Source organism: Leptidea sinapis, chromosome 39 (genome assembly GCF_905404315.1).
Source record: "Leptidea sinapis chromosome 39, ilLepSina1.1, whole genome shotgun sequence".
Lineage (NCBI taxonomy): Eukaryota > Metazoa > Arthropoda > Insecta > Lepidoptera > Pieridae > Leptidea > Leptidea sinapis.
In genome coordinates, this window is record NC_066303.1 from 2,526,615 (window position 1) to 2,540,441 (window position 13,827).

Here is a 13,827-nt window from a genome sequence, read left to right on the forward strand (position 1 = left end):
CAATATACTAGCGACTAGCGTATAACCAAACAAACAAGAGAGAAGAAACATCATCAAGCTAACCTATCGTTCCTGTAACCGATTTAAGTTGACGATTGAAGTCGTAAACACTTGGCATTATTCACACACACATTGACAAATCAAAATTGATACCCATTATCGGGCTGTCAGGATGTCTATGCGCTAGTATATAATAATTGTATGACTTGGATAATTAGTACGTCTAGAGTCTCTTGCTGTTAGGCAACGCATGACAACAGGACAAGTTTATTAATTTAGTGTGCATGACAAGTACGTCTCACTCTCGCGATACGTGAGTCACTTTTTAAGTGTGCGTTGCTGAAATTAGAGGTTAACAGTTCGCCGCAATTTTTTCCGACGTCTTCACAGCTGGCTATCTAAACGTTTTAATCATCCATGTTGTTAATCGTTATTATTACGATACGATACGACATTCAAAAAAGCGCGTACACCCCTTAAAGGCCGACAACGCTCCTGTGATTCCTCTGGTGTTGCAATAGAATGTGGGCGGCGGTGATTACTTAACACCAGGTGACCCGTACGCTCGTTTGTCCTCCTTTTCCACGAAAAAAATTAATCGTTTTGAAAAAAACAACCTTAGAGTTTCTAACTCATTCTTCTCTTACGAAATCTGCCATCCGAATGAGCTGTACGTAAAAAACATTACACATTTCTAGTGTAATATGATTTACCTATGAAATAAAAATATTTTCGAATTGATTTGTTCACAGCATGACAAGAAATCTGAATGTATTTAGAAGGCTTTAAAAAAAAACCGTCGTTCTGCATAATATTAATATTGTAATTGTTTTATGTTTTTAGTTAAATCGTAGGCCTCCATACGGCCAGAGCCAGCCGAATCCTGGCGTGAGTACTATTTTTTTATTACTAACGGAAGTACTATTAGCAATTAATTTATGTAAATATTTTGTCCCGACGACTGACATAGTCCAGTGGTTATTGACAATGCCTACTGAGCTAAAGATCCCGGGTTCGAATCCCGGTAGTTTCAAACATTCATAATATCTGAACAAGGAATTTTTTCACAGATGGGTCGCTGGCCAAATATGGGTCAACCAAACGTTAGTACTTCAGTTCTATTTTTGTATCTCAATATATTCTTGATAATGTAATGTATGTTCATAGGCACATAAGTGAATATGCCAGAAACTGTCATAACCATAATGTTAACACCAGGAACAGACATAAACTGATGATGCCTACTACTCGGCTAAGTCGAGTAAGTAAGTCTTTTGTGGGGCGATGTATATGCTTTTACAAGATCCCAGAAAATGTTCAAAACAAAAGTATTACGTTATTCAAAAGAATTGTTAAAAAACGTTTGTGTGGTAAATGTTACTATAACATAAATGACTTTCTTAATGATACCACAGATTGGTAATGCAGCGACCACCCTCAGGCTATTAAATAATAAGTTTAATTGTACAATGTTACTTTGTAAATGTTACTTTAATTGTAAAACATATTTTTGATGAAAAAAAAGGCCGCTGAGTTTGTTGCGCCCATTCTTCTCAGGCCTGAGGCATTCACTTCGGAATGGGTGGTAGTTTTTTTTTTTGACTTTCAGTAAGTGATTTCACATCCTATTTTGAATAAAAATATTTGAATTTGAATTTGAATTTATGTATTTACACGTTAATCGGCTTGTTTTGGTGCTACACTGTTATGTAAGGTGACACGGAGTCCTTATTTTTTTACTAGTCCGTGGTTTATATTATAATTACTGGAACGCTGTTGATTACCAATAAATAAATCATAATAATGAGCTACTAGTATTTTTATCTCCAATTACCTTTTTAGCCAAAATTCTTCAACTACTTGTTTTATTGATAGATTCCTCCGAGAAACACCTTGGACTCCACTTTGAAGAAATATGCTGTAAGTTGTTGTATCGTTATCATATCGAATGCAAGCAATTCTTGTAAATCTATAATAAAAATTAATGCGTTTCTATGTTTCATATCATGAAAACTGAGGATACGAGAAGGGTATATTCTGAATTCTGGTATACCTTCTGAAATACAAAATTAAGACAGCTAATATTGTTATGTAATATATAATTAGGAAATAAGATTAAAAAGGGTTTTTAAGCTTCTAAGTATAAATTTCAAACAACACAAAGACTAATATTCGAATAGAAATCGGACAGAGTAACGTACTAACTAGTCAACGGTTGCAGCGAAAATGTGTCGACGCGTCTTCTCTCGCCGCGCCCACATGGGCGCGGTGGGGGAATGCTGATCAGGACTTTTCGTCACCTGCAGCAAGGATCACTCGCCGCCCGTTGAAACGAGCGGGTCATTGGGGGTGAGAGTCGTTGCTCTCTGCGGTCGTCTTCTTTAATTTATGGTATATATGTTGGGGGAGCCGATGCCCCCCTTTGTGGTCATCTTTTTGGAGCTGAAGGAGTGCCTGTTCCCTCAGCTGAGATCCGGTGATTGTTGCCGGTTTGCGCGGGCCTTGACGATCAGCCCCGAAGAAGAGGGAGGGTGATCAGCCGAGCCGCGCGCAAACACGTCACTCTTCATCCTCGTCCCGCACGAGATCGCGTGGGTAGCGGCGGCTGTCAGGTGGCCGCGCGTGCCAGGGGGCCAGATCTCGCAGATGATGGAGATCGGACAAGTCGGCACGCGCGAACATGTTGACGGCGAGACGACGAGTGAAGTCGTCCAAGCCCTCGACTCTTAGGTCCCTCTGGATTGTTTGGTTCCTCACGTACCATGGTGCGCCCGTGATGCGGCGGAGGATCTTGTTCTGCAGAACGGTTTGCAACCTTTTCCGGATAGTTAGATTCACGAGCGGGTACCATGCAGGAGCGGCGTACGTGAGTCGGCTGCGTAGGTGGGTCTTGTACACCAAGACCTTCACCCTCAGAGGGAGGCTTGAGGAGAGCACTGGACGAAGTAAGGCCATCGCGACGTTTGTCGACGCGATGGTCTTCGTGACGTGCTCGTTCATGTTGAGCCGGCGGTCGATGGTGACCCCGAGGTACTTTACCGTCGGGGACCACGAAATGTCCTGTCCGTTTAGCTGCAACCTATGCTGGCCAGTGTGCACACACCCAGTCGCGAGCGCCTGGGTTTTGCCAACGTTCACCGATATCCGCCACTTCTTGAGCCATTCTGGCATCGTGTCCAGCTGGCGCTGCATCTTCACGGAGAAGGCGAGACAGACAGCTCCCTTGCGGTACACCAGCAGAGATAATCTTGGAAGCTGAAATTGCATCCTCTACCCTTACTCGAAACCGACGGTTTTCAAGGAAGTTGGCGACTATCCTCACCAGGCGGGGAGGTGTCGAGGTTGCAGCTAACTTGTGCACGAGTCCAGTATGCCAAACACGGTCGAACGCCTTCTCCATGTCCAGGAATACTGCCACAGCTTTCTCTCTTTTGTTGAGAGAAGCGGTGAGGGTGTGCAGTACCCTGGACAGCTGGAGCGTGGTGCTGTGTTCAGCGCGAAATCCAAACTGTTCTTCCCTTAGATCTATGTAGGGTCTTAGGAGTGACAGCAGAAGAGATTCGAATATCTTAGACTGGGTCGCCAGAAGAGTGATGGGCCGGTAGCTATGTGCTAGTGCGGTGTCTTTCCCCGGCTTCGGGATCATAATGACGAGGCCTTCCTTCCAGATATTTGGAAAGTACCTCGAGCGCAGGATGCCATTGAAGAGTCGCGTCATCGCCGCGATGGTTTGACGCGGCAGATGGCGCAGGGCGGCGTTTGTGATACCATCCGCGCCCGGGGCTTTTTTGGGCCTCGTCCGAAGGATGCAGCTTCTCACTTTAGTTGGGGAGAAGAACAGCGCATCTTCTAGTGCCTCTACCGGCCGTTCTAGATATTCGGCGACCTCTCTCTCAAGATGTCGGCACGCTCTGCCGCTGCGTATCTCAAGGCTCCGTCAGGATGACGCAGCGGGCGAGCTGCTAGATTTGTGATTTGGCGGCACAGACGATGAAGAACTGATACATCATCTGCGGCCTCGCCAATCGTTTCCTCCCAGCTCTCGGCGGCATCCTCTTCGAGCTTCTTCTTGACTAGGCTGCCCAGCCTATTAAGACGAGTCTTGAGTGTTGGGCATCTGGTCAGCTTAAAGCTCGTTTCTCGAGGATGAGTTGCCGCAGTCTTGCAGGCAACTCTATCTTTCTGGACTCGGTCTCCTTTGTCGCGCTGGCCAGCGACCGCTGGATACTCCCCGTGAGGTCCACGGCGAGGGCTTCGACGTCGGCAGCTGTCTCTAACTTCCGGGATGGAGTGTTGGCTGCCAACTCTTCCGCGAACACCTTCCAGTCAGTGACCCGGCGTGATGGTCGTGATGGTGCTCGCGTTGTGGTGGCGGTTATGGTAAGAAGGACTGGAAGGTGGTCTGACAGAAGCTCATCGATAATAGTTTCCTGAGTCAGCTGGCAGTCCAAGTTCTTGAGGACAGTGAAATCAATCACATCTGGAAGGTATTCATGGTTGTCCGGGTAGTGGGTTGGAACCTCCGGGCCGTGGACCTCGTATCCGTGTTGTAAGGAGTCGTTAAAAAGTGTTCTGCCCAAGGTGTTGGCCATTCTGGCATTCCAGGCAGGGTGCTTGAAGTTCAGGTCCCCGGCGGCGAGAGTTGCTTTCGGGGAGTTAAGTAACTGTCGCACGTCTCCGGGGACGAGCCTTCCGTTTGCCGGCCTGTAAATGGCGAAAATGCGCAAGTCCTGGCCGCTGATCTGGAGCTCAACACCGAGGGCTTGTAGACTATTCAGGTCCACCATCTGGAGCAGTTGGTGAAGCAACCCCCTCCTGACGAGCTCGACCAATCCCCTGTACGGACAACGCTCGCCGACTTCATCCTTGCAGTAAGTGATGAAGCCTGAGACCCGAAGTGTGTCCGCCCTCGACATCAGTGTTTCGCTGATGAGGGCGATGTCTATGTTCTGGTCTCGAAGGAGGTTCTTCAGCAATGGCAGCTTCTTCTTAATGCCTCTAATATTCCAATGAATAATTCTCAGCGAGTTGTCCATTTATGCGGTTATTATATCCATTAGTTTGTTCATCCCGCTGAGGATGACTGAAGCCACATCATCTTCCTTTTGAAGTGCAAGAATGACCGTTTGGAAGATCTCCATAGCGGCCTTCATCATTAGGTCTTTCTTGCCCTTCATTGGCTTCTTTGTGGCCGTGGTTTGAGGCCTTGTCCCGAACCTGGCCTCTTCATTTGCCGGCTTCTCATTTAGGCTCCTCTTTTCCTTCTTTTTGGCCTTCTTCTTCTTTTTCTTTTTGGCCCCAGCAACCGTGGGTGGTGCTTGGCGCCTGGGTATCGCCTCGTTTGTCGGGGCCATAAGGCTTGTTGCCTCCTTAGGCTGCTCCACCGCTGGAGCTGGCTCCCGGGCTGGCTGGGGGTGCTTGGCCTTTTTGCCGATTTTTTTGCTTCTTGGCGATTGGCCCTGCTTTCTTATTTCTTAATTCTTCCTTGAAAACAGGGCATCGAGAGTTGCATCATTCATCAGGGCATTGAGGACCCCCGCAATTTGCACAGGTTGCGGGTTCCGAGAGTAAGCGGGGGCAGTCCTTCGCTGTGTGTTCCCCACCGCAACGCACGCAGGCCAGTGGTCTGTGACACCCATGCGATGAATGACGGAACTGCTGGCACCTGTGGCATTGTGCCGGCCCCCTCTTTGATCTCCAGGCTTCGAATTTTACATCAGGCATACACAGTAGCTCGTTAATCTCAAATATGCCGGGCGTAAGATTGGGCGTCCTCTTCATTATTGCGAAGAAGATACAGCCCGGACGCCCTTGTCTGGCCCGTATCCTCTTCACACATTCGGGCTCGAAGCCGAGCCCGCCTAACTCCTCTTCAATTTCATTGGGCTCAGATGTCGCAGGTAGCCCTTGTATTGCGAACTTCGCGCTTTTCTCCGCCGGCAGCGAATAGCTGAACCAAGAGATAATACTACTTTTCTCCAGTTCGCTTAGGTATCTGTCGACGCTAGGGAGACGTCGCCTTTTATAGACGTCTTCACTCTGTCCACCTGTCTCTGTCAACACAATTTAAATAACTACTCACTACAAACAATCAATACGAAAACGGACAGAGTTTCTGAGAGATGTTCACAGTCCGACGACAAACAAGGAACGAATAATCACCAACTGTTCTGCTACGGCTGTAAGTGGGGAGAGGTGACGTCACGTCTTGAAAATTTTCTTGTGTTTCTATGAATATAATATTGGATTTGGTCCGGCCGTACCAAATCCAACCATGTGTTAAGCCTATAAGACTATTCGTATGAAGGTCATTCCACTTTATGTTAATACTATTTAGATTAATAATACATGTTCGAAGTAAATCCAAAAAACAGCATTATATTATAAATATTGCTTAGTAGATAAAATGAATTGTAATAAAACCATGTGTTGCCTTTAGTAAGGCAGTACGCGGGTGATTATTGATCGGGCCTGTCCTAGTTACTATTAACCATTACAGGACCGGCCCGAGTAACCATTTCAATCATTATTATTTATTACCAATGCATAGTAGAGATGCAGTACGCGAGTAACCATTGGTCGGTCCGGTCCTAGTTACCATTAACCATTTGTCTATAACCATTACAGGACTGGTCCGAGTAACCATTTTAACTATTTTAACCAATTAATAGTAGAAAACCGCGTACTCACAAATAGAACCATTAATTATAGTTATTTACCAAGTATCATAGATTAATTTAGTATCTTAAGTAAATAAATACTTTTACCATAAAACCAATATACATATATCTACCCCTAAGTGCACCCCTTTTCAATACATTTTTCTTTCACACAGGCCTTAGATGAATTTGATAAGAAAATGTCACCGCTTTATAAAACACAACGGGACTTCATGAACCTACCTGATGATGTGAGTCCAAAGTGAATCACTAATATTGTAAAGACAAAGTTTACAATATTTATTTAGATAACCACGTCATATCCTAGCTGTGTCTAGGCTAGTTGCTGTGAGACTCATTCTTTTTTAAACTTCATATTCTACAGACTGGCTTTTTAAATAAAACACTTTTTAAAGTTTTTAAACGCATGTAATTGTAACTGTGTTTTTACAATAGTTTTTGCGTAAAAGTTACATTTTTGAATTAAAACTTCTTTAGAATCGATGTGATTTGAGACTCGATGAAACGAAAAAGCGATACGATAAAGGTGCCATTGCCAGCTCTTATTTATAAAAGTATTATTTTGGTTAAAACTATGATTTCTACGATATGGATATTGTATCCGAGTTTCTCGAGGGTGCAGAGAACGAATATGAGATCATTTTTAAATCCAAGATGGCCCCCGCGCAAAATTATGATTTCAATATGAATATCGTATCTGAGGTTCTCGAGGGTGCAGAGAACGAATTTCGTTTCATTTATTTCATTTAAGTATTATTAATTATAATTACATACATTGTTCTTGGTGCCTTATTTAAATTTACAGAGTCAGTCTCAAAAACAGAAACAAAGAGGCACCTTTAATGTGTTAAATTCCTCTGTATGGCTCACTATTCATTTGTTATTAATTCACACATATTTTTTTATTATTATTTTAGCCAACCCGACGTTTCCTGACCTTTCCAAAGCACGCAAAATGTTGCCAAAAACCATCTGTCAACAGCAAATACCACCTCCGAGGCAGCAAATGGCGCTAAAGTTTATAATGACCAATATGACAAATACTATCTAGACTATCTGTCAATCGCAGTCCCCCTGAAAACATGCTCTAGGTTACGAAAAGTCGAGATGGCTAAAATAGATAATAATAACAACCTTTTTTTAAAAGGGTTTTATTTAAGTGTGGAACACTCGCGTTATTCAAAGAAAATACGAAAATAATTGTTCTTTTAGTTACGTTTGAAGTCGGTTAATTATAGTTTGAAATTGATTTATTTTACATTAATTTAAACCCTGGTAGCAGAGGATAACTTTGGCTATACCTTACCTTAATGATATTATTATATTTAATTAGATATTTAATTAAAAGTTTATTTTAACTTTCGTGAGATATTAGTTACTTTTTATTATTTAAATTGGCTTTATTCGCGATTCCTTGGTGTTGGTACCGACTAGTTTTGGACTATTCGGAGGTCCTTCATCAGGGTGAGTGTAGTGATAGCTGGACACATTTACTATTTTGTTTCTTTTATTAAAATGTAACCTTTATAATGTCAGCCAGACTAAAAATAGTGCAGCCAAAGAGATTTTATTACAAGTTATGGGTTTTTTTTATGAAAATAAGGGACGAGACGAGCAGGTCCTTCAGCTGATGGTAATTGATACGTCCTACCCATTACAATGCAGTGCCACTCAGTATTCTTGAAAAACCCAAAAATTATGAGTGGAACTACAATTGCGCTCATCACTATGAGACATAAGATGTTAAGTCTCATTTGCCCAGTAATTTCACTACCTAAAGCGCCCTTTACATATTACTGCTTCACGGCAGAAATAGGCGCCGTTGCGGTACTCATAATCTAGCCGGCATCCTGTGCAAAGGAGCCTCCCACTGGTAAATACTGGTGAATACATACTTTGCGAAAAGAGTTCCTGCTCGACCTATTCATTATGTATATACAAATTATTTAAGTTTTCTTTAGTGTTAATTCCGCCAATATTTGTCTTTAAAACAATTCGACACGTGTTTCGCCTCTACACGAGGCATCCTCAGGACGTGTTGTCTCGCCAAAATCTGGCACGAGACTGAATCAAATGAGCCGGAAGCCGCTCTTTTATACCCTCGTCCCATGAAATGACGCGTTGTGATTGGTCGGCTGTTGTGACGTATTACCCCCGGAAGAGACACGTAACAAAGGTGATGGGACTAAATTTGTTTGTTCATTCAACAATGTAAACATAATGTTATTTTTGTGTTTTATTATTTCTAATTGCTCCAACACATTTAAGCGAAATCCTTTTTCACATGTATGCAAAATATTAAAATTATTATTGTTTCTGAGTGAGTGACCTGTATCAATTAAATGTTTCGCGAAGTTTGATTTTTCGGGATGATTATTCGTAAATGCGGCAATATGTTCCTTTAATCTAATTTCGAAATTTCGACCTGTTTGACCTATATATACCCCGTTACAAGTGTCACAACTTAGTTTATAAACGCCGGATTTTTCTGAATTATTTAATCGATCTTTGCCATTACATATTCGACTGACATTCCCGTCCCACCACAATCAAATACTGAATATGTGGGTAGTTTGACATATATTGGTCCAATATCGGATAAAATAGCTAAAATATTTAAGAAAAACAATATTAATGTGTCCTTCCGAACGAATCACAATGTCAGTCGAATATGTAATGGCAAAGATCGATTAAATAATTCAGAAAAATCCGGCGTTTATAAACTAAGTTGTGACACTTGTAACGGGGTATATATAGGTCAAACAGGTCGAAATTTCGAAATTAGATTAAAGGAACATATTGCCGCATTTACGAATAATCATCCCGAAAAATCAAACTTCGCGAAACATTTAATTGATACAGGTCACTCACTCAGAAACAATAATAATTTTAATATTTTGCATACATGTGAAAAAGGATTTCGCTTAAATGTGTTGGAGCAATTAGAAATAATAAAACACAAAAATAACATTATGTTTACATTGTTGAATGAACAAACAAATTTAGTCCCATCACCTTTGTTATGTGTCTCTTCCGGGGGTAATACGTCACAACAGCCGACCAATCACAACGCGTCATTTCATGGGACGAGGGTATAAAAGAGCGGCTTCCGGCTCATTTGATTCAGTCTCGTGCCAGATTTTGGCGAGACAACACGTCCTGAGGATGCCTCGTGTAGAGGCGAAACACGTGTCGAATTGTTTTAAAGACAAATATTGGCGGAATTAACACTAAAGAAAACTTAAATAATTTGTATAGTTATGGATTTCCGCAAAGTAACGCCTTATTCAATACATTATGTATATGTTAATTAAACATACCTATATGAAATAATGGTTATGTTTTGAGTTAGAATAAATTATGGTTGAAATCTGAGTGACATTTTGTTTCAGCTGCCTTACGAAAACCATCCACCAGCAGTTATGTTTGTAAGTTTGTTGTTTAGATAATCTAATAGGACTATTCTAAGGCTGAGTTAATCTTATTAGCTGTTATTGTTACGGATAAAGTCAAATTCAACATTACCATTACTAATTAATTTCAAGCAATTTAAATAATTACATAAACTTTTAATAAAATACTTCTACTTTAATTCAAATTCCTTAAAAAAAATAACTTTATTAATTATTTAATATGATAATTTCATTCACAGACAACGCCGAAACAAAGCTCGGAGAATAAGATTCCTTCGGTGGTAAGATATTAGATAATAGGTGATAATTTCATCAAACAAAACAAATCTTATATCTATATTTACAATACTATGATTACATTAAATTAAAACTATCATTACGGGGAAGCGTACCAAGAATACTGGCAGCATTTCCACTTTGGATAGCTAGGCTGATCCGTTAACCGAAATAGCTGCCAGCGCTTGGGTTGCCATTAGCCCTATTGAGGCGAGAAGATAGTATTTGTACATTTTCCGTGCCTCTGGGTCCCACGGGCCAAGTTTCTCGACACCAAACGGCACAAAGATTTAAGACTCACTGAGACTGACATATTTGCGACAGCTTCTGCTGTCTTCTGCAGGCGAAGCAGCAAGATACAAGACATTATCTGGCGGGATATTGCATTAACTATCTCTTTGTTCTCTGTGGCTCTCTCTGGCAGCATCATATTGACTTTCCAGTTGTTCTATACTACTACAGAAACCTCTTTCTGATTTATTCTCTCCAATTCTTTATCCGTTTTGATTTGTCTTAAGGATAAGGAATAATAATAAACTGAACTGGAATGAAAAGCCTAACATTAACTTCAGCAAAATACCTAAACGGCGTCAAGCAACTCGTTAAAAGGTGCGTAAAACGACTAAGCTAGTTCGTTTTTCTTCTGGGTTTCCTACCATTTCATTGATGATCGGCATTTAACGAACACGTTAGCCATTGGCTATATTATTTAATAACATGTCTGCGACATCATCATGAGATCATGCATTTCAATATCCAATATACCCACTTTATAGTTTAAGATTTTTCAATATCCAGATTTTACTATCCGTAAATCAATCCTGAATCTGTATTTCCATATCCGATCTCTAGTTTACGATTATTGAATATCGGCAAGATTTTGCAATCCGTCAATCAGTCCTGAATCTGTATTTCAATGTCCAATCTCATGTTTAAGATTATTGAATATCGGCAAGATTTTGCAATCCGTCAATCAGTCCTGAATCTGTATTTCAATATCCAATCTCTAGTTTAAGATTATTGAATATCGGCAAGATTTTGCAATCCGTCAATCAGTCCTGAATCTGTATTTCAATATCCAATCTCTAGTTTAAGATTATTGAATATCGGCAAGATTTTGCAATCCGTCAATCAGTCCTGAATATGTATTTCAATATCTAATCTCTAGCTTAAGATTATTAAATATCCAGATTGTATTATCCGTCAATCAATTATGAATCAATTATATTTATTCCCAAGCCATAAATAAGAATTAGTCATTTCACAGAGAGTTTGAAAAACGAGCACAACAAAACGTCCCAAAGACCAGTTATAGAAATGCCAAAAGCAGAAATTGGATTAAAATTATAGTATCCGCTATTCGAGAATTACGATAGAAATTATCCGAAAATGGGAAAGTTATGTTAACAATAAGCTTATACTGACTTCGAACTATTTTTATATCGGCATTATTAAATGACATACGGCTATTAAGCGTATTGTCGCAATAGCATAATTCTACAGGGCTGTAAAAAATGCCTCAGTATTTCATAGAAAACCAATGTTCAGTTGATGGTACATATCCTTATCCACGACAGGTCCTTGATAAGGGTTTGAATCTTTGATGTGACAGTCTTTGTATTTGATCAAAAGCTTTTTGCAGGATGATTTTCGAGCGCCAATCCAGTGGGTTCCAATGAATTCTGTAAGTGATTTTGTAGGCTTATTTTAAGCCACGACTTTACATATCCATCATTATTTAATTTAAATAAATGTATTTGTTCGAATTCTAAATACTTTTTGTAAGTCCGGTTTGCATGAGTACTCAACTTTCACCACCGGATATTACGTCAAAATGGAAAATTCCAACCACATCATGTGTGTCATTCTACAACCACGCGGCTTGTGAGATATTTCTTGCCTAGCTCAGCCACTTTGTGGAATTAATTACCGGCTCCAGTTTTCCCAAATAAGACTAAGAGAACTTCAAGACTAGAGTATACTCACTATATGCGATAAACTCAAAAACTACAGAGTCCATTGGGAAGTTTTTGACTTTATCGCGTTCAGACAGAAATATGTAGCGTATATTTTATGATATAGTTGGATATTTAAATTTAAGTGCCTTTTTTGTAGAATTTGACCAGCGATGGACTTGCGAGAGTTACCGTAAGTAAATACTTTTAAAATGACTACTTAAAAAACTAAAAGTAAGTAAGTAACTTAAGTAGAACCAAACAAACTTGTAAGAAATAATTTTCAATGATTTTGACTTAGGAAATGTTATAAGCAAAAAAATATTATTTAAAAAGGCTTGGGCACACGCCGATATACGCATTATTATTTATTTTTATGTTTTTTGTCGTGTCGTAGCAACGAATGATCAACTTTTAGCTATGCGTATGTTTAAGGACGCGCCTTGGTCTTTGGCACAAACTTTGGCAAAAGTGTGCAAAGTTTCTAATCAACCCAACGTTTTCAAGGGGTTCAAAATCACATTCAAAGACATGTAGTCTTTGAACACCTTCATGCAATTTTATTATCACTCCCTATGGTAAATAAATATATTTCTATTCTACACTTTTTTGTTTGAATGATACAAAATCTACCATTTAACTTATTGACAATTTATGATGAAGGATCACAAAACGGGACAAAACCTCCAAATTAAAGTAAATGTAAGTATTAATGTAATAATTATCATCACGAACGTATGTTTTTAATTACTTATGAAAATTAAATTTAATATAACTTAGATCATCACTGCGTTATGTATCTATATCTTTTATATTAGTTAATATACTACAAGATGTGAGAGATGTGAAATGTGAGAGGTAGAGACATGACAGTGTATTGGCAGAGCTTAAAAACATTACAGGAATAGATGAAACGTTAAACACTGCATATACTAAAATTACTGCAGAACATACCTTCTGTGATTATAGTCACTGAAATTGGCTTTAACCTGGATGGTTTTGGATTGAAAGAGTGAGAAGCAGTTAGCTAATTTGTGGGTAAGCTAGCGAAAAAGACGGATGAGTTACTACCCTGAAAACAACAGAGGAAGGGTACTAGTATGATAAAGTATTGCTAACGAAGTCTAACAGGTCTGGCAGGAAATATTTTAAAACTACTGCATCATAATGTATCTGTTGTTACAACACAAGACACCAGTTCGCTCTCACCAGCGTTTTAGAGAAAATGTATAAGTGGTTGAAATATTTTTCACTCCTTGGTGCCTTTCTGCAAACTGTACCAAAAGTAAACAAAAATTTAAGGAACACTAGTACTGCAGTTGACTTGTTTTTTCCAATTAAAATAATCTATTAAAGAAGAGGCAAATAGTTTGCTGAGAGCTTATAAATATTATGAAACTTATTGGAATAGCGACTGTCGCTTCATTATTGCAATCTGAAGGTTGGTGTCGTTTATCGTTACGCCGTCAGAGTTTCGTGGTACAGGGCACCAGCTGTTGACAA

General features: G+C 40.0%; 1 protein-coding gene and 1 long non-coding RNA gene across 2 annotated transcripts in view; both read left to right on the top strand.

Moving 5' to 3' along the window:
• LOC126976042 (uncharacterized) overlaps positions 1-13,827 on the top strand; it is a 144,064-nt gene that overhangs the window by 41,693 nt on the left and 88,544 nt on the right. The gene's annotated exons all lie outside the window — the stretch shown is intronic.
• LOC126976218 (uncharacterized) lies at positions 848-10,108 on the top strand. The gene is made up of 4 exons (XR_007731866.1): positions 848-888; positions 1,876-1,920; positions 6,836-6,910; positions 10,073-10,108. It is a non-coding gene; the product is annotated as an uncharacterized LOC126976218 (long non-coding RNA).